Here is a 3722-nt window from a genome sequence, read left to right on the forward strand (position 1 = left end):
CACTGTTTTTGATCACACAGCACTGCCCTTTGATGTGAAGGGCAGTGTTTGTCACTGGCCACCCGGGTGTTTTCCTATCTTCCTGGTGGTGGAATTTGAATAAAGATTTGTGCACTTTGTGTCTTTCACTGTGTCTCACACCTGCACACACACACCATGGGTAAAAAAAAACAAAAACATAAACGGGGGATTCAGAATCTCCTCAGTTTAGGGACTGACTCTGAGCTGGCTGGTCAGAGCAGTGCACTCTTCACATGTAAATAAAGGATGACTTGGTCACAGAATATCAGCCTCTGTGCAGTTATTTCACCATCACTCCTCATTGTCCCCTCTCCCAACCATCAATGACTCACCCCACAGTAACCAGTGTCCTCCAATGCACTATTGCATCCCTCCACATCCTTAGTCCAGCCAGACTGATGAGCCAATGCAATTCTCTGCTGCGGAGAGTGGTTGAAGCCAAGAGGTGTTAATTATATTTCTTAGGATTAAAGGAATCAAAGGTATGTGCTCTAAAGTGCAGCATTGGAGTGCAAACCATATTGTAAGTAGATTGGAGATGTACCATGATGATGGATAAAAGGCTGGTACATACTCAGTGCCCACACTCTTGCAAGTGGGGTGCAGCCAGTCATTCCCATCTGAGAAACTTTGAACTACTGTCCAAGATAGGGTCCCTAAAGAGGAAACAGTGAACTGGAGTTACCAGGTACCTGCCCTGCCTTTAAGTTTTTTTGATCCCCTCATTAGCGAGATTGTCATCCCACCATTTACAAGTTTGTTGCAGAATTTAACTTTTTCTCTCCAAATCAAGTACTATATTTCTGCCAATATCACCCTATGTTCCTGTTGACTGGCCAATTCCTACTTTATTCAAGGTTGGGGAGACTCTGCCCAAACTGTTTGAAATTATTTAATAGAACTTTTCAAACTGTAAATATAGACAGATGGAGCAGACGGCAAGAAACCATTAGAGCTGGTAGCTGGGATGCTGTTCAGTGATAGAACAGCCTTAAGGGGCTGAGTGACCTATTTTTGTTCTGACGTTCCTATTCGATGTAGGAAATAGAAATCACACGTCAAGCTTATTTTGTCCCTTTAAATTATGCCATATTTTTATTAAAGAAAGAGAAAAAAACAATGATGAACAATATTGTTTCCAGTTTTAAAAATAGTAATATTTCTTCAATGCATCTCAATAATCCCATCCAAATTGAATAAATTGAACCGTATAAAAGAAGGGAGTCACGGTTAATTCAGTATTTGATGATCTTGCCAGAGGCAATTGTCATGGTGCTAAAATTGGCCTCAGAAACCTAAGGGTGAAGGAAATATTGACAAGGATTTTGGCTCCTAATTATTTTCCAGGAACCCCTGCTGGAGGTGAGTACAGACGTCATGCCCATATAGGATTAGACTAATTTATAATGATCTCTGAGGTCATTGCCAAAGCTTAAATTGCCACTTGAATGAGCTACTTGTGAAACCTAAAACTTAGGAAGGAGAAAGTAACATCTGGAGCAGAGTGAGGAAAGAAATTTGGCAAGGAAAAGACAATAAAACCTGTTTTTAAATAAATCGTATTCTTGATAGGGTAGAATGTTTCCGTTTGTGAAGTTTGAATTTTTCAATGAAGTTCTCCAATTGTTAATAATTTAAACAATAAATCTTTTTACATCCACTGTTTTTGAAATTGTACACTTTTATTTTTCTTCACATAGAATAAACCATCAAAAGAATAGAGGGTGAAGAGCAAGCAGAGTGACCTTGTCTGGAATGACATAAACATCAATGAAATACTCAAGTTAATTCAAAACAGCTGGCTCAAACTGTGGTCAGGAATAAGATGTTTTCTTTTCTAGTTAGAGTGTAGCATGAAGCCAGAATGGTGTTTTGCAGACTTCGCTGCAGAGTAAAGTTCACTGTAATAGCTTCCCGTTGAACAATACCTTGCGTAAGTACAAATAACAAAGAACTTCTTGAGAAAGATTAGCTAAAGGTATCAAAGAACACCTCTCCAAGAGGAGATTTTCATACTTTCTATTCATAAATCAAAATGCAACCTCAAGGAAACCCATTGTGTAGGGTCTAATGGTCAGAGTCAAATAATGCCAATAAATCAAAAATTTATTGATAAATCTGACAGAGATATCAGTGGCTAGCTGCCCATGAGCTGAGGCTGAATGGGTAACATTTCCAGTTCTGTATGTCAATCCCGGTATTGAGCATAACCCAAAAACTCATTATTAGGCAGACTCAGGTTACTGTGTTCTAAAGTTGCCTTGAGAAACAGTAATTGGAATTCAATAAAAAAATGCCCAGCCAAGTACAACTCATTGAATCCAGCTGGAAACTAAAGTGATCAGATTTTAACAGAGTTTTCCATTAAATAAAGCTGAAAATGTAGCTCTTTATAAAATAGAATAAACACTTATCAATTGTTTCTAGTAAGGTTTTCCAATGGATGTCCAGAAGGCATTTACTGTATATGAAGGAAAATGCATGACCTATCATTTGCAGGTAGACAGTCTATGAGTTATACAATATTCATGGTCACAAAGAAAAATCTAATTCATTCAGAAAAACATGTTAACTCCAGTCAGTTCCATTTTGTCTGTCTTTGCACATGCATCTTTAAGTTTTGCGAGTATCCTATTTGTACATGTGTGCTGTCTTTGGCGGTTATTCTGTTGTCTGCTTGATATGGGGTGGTGTTCCTGCTCTGTTTAGAATAATTCCCATGGCAAATGTTATTTTGAGTAATTATTGTTGATCCGTTTCTGTTACTGGGAAACAGTGGATTCTGTGACAGTTGTTCCACATCTTCTGAAGGTGATGAAATCACTTCTTTTTGATCCATTGCCTACAGTGAAGGAAGTGCTTCTCAAGTTGTTTATATATGTTTTGGGGTGTGATAATACCCCCAGTCATTCATATTCACCATATGCGATAAAGGTGACAACTGCTGTCCACAGCTCCCAAGATGCCACATAACCCAACTTTTGTTGAGAGTGAAGATTTGTACCCTTATAGGCTGTCCAGTTCTCAGTTCTGGTAATGAATTTGGTAGTAGTGGCTCAGTGGTTAGCACTGCTGCCTCATAACATCAGGGACCCAGGTTTAATTCCACCCTAGGGTGACTGACTGTGTGGGGTTTGCACATCCTCCCTGTGTCTGTCTGGGTTTGTTCCGGTACACTCCCACAGTCCAAAGATGTGCAAATTAGGTGGATTAGCCACACTAAATTGCCCAAGGTTTCCAGAAATATGCAAGCTAGCTGGACTATCATGGGAAATGCAGGGTTACAGGGATAGGATGAGTCTGGGAGTGTGGATTCGATGGGCTGAATGGTCTGCTTCCACACTGTGTGGATATGACAACTTACTAGTTTTATCAAGGTAAAATTTATTGTTTGATATTTCATCTTGATTTTGTTTATCACACCAATTAAGACCATAAGACATTGGAGCAGAAATTATGCCATTTGGCCCATCAAGTTTGCTCTGCCATTAAATCATAGCTGATAGGTTCTTCAACCCCGCTTTTCCACTTTCTCCCCATAACCTTTTGATCCCCTTGACAATCAAGAAATTATCTATCTCTATTTATCCATGCAACCACCAGATGAAGGAGCAGCGCTCCGAAAGCTAGTGCTTTCAAATAAACCCATTGGACTATAACCTGGTGTTGTGTGATTTTTGTCTTTAGCCAGGGAGTGGTGA

This window comes from Chiloscyllium plagiosum, chromosome 1 (genome assembly GCF_004010195.1).
Source record: "Chiloscyllium plagiosum isolate BGI_BamShark_2017 chromosome 1, ASM401019v2, whole genome shotgun sequence".
NCBI classification, from domain to species: domain Eukaryota; kingdom Metazoa; phylum Chordata; class Chondrichthyes; order Orectolobiformes; family Hemiscylliidae; genus Chiloscyllium; species Chiloscyllium plagiosum.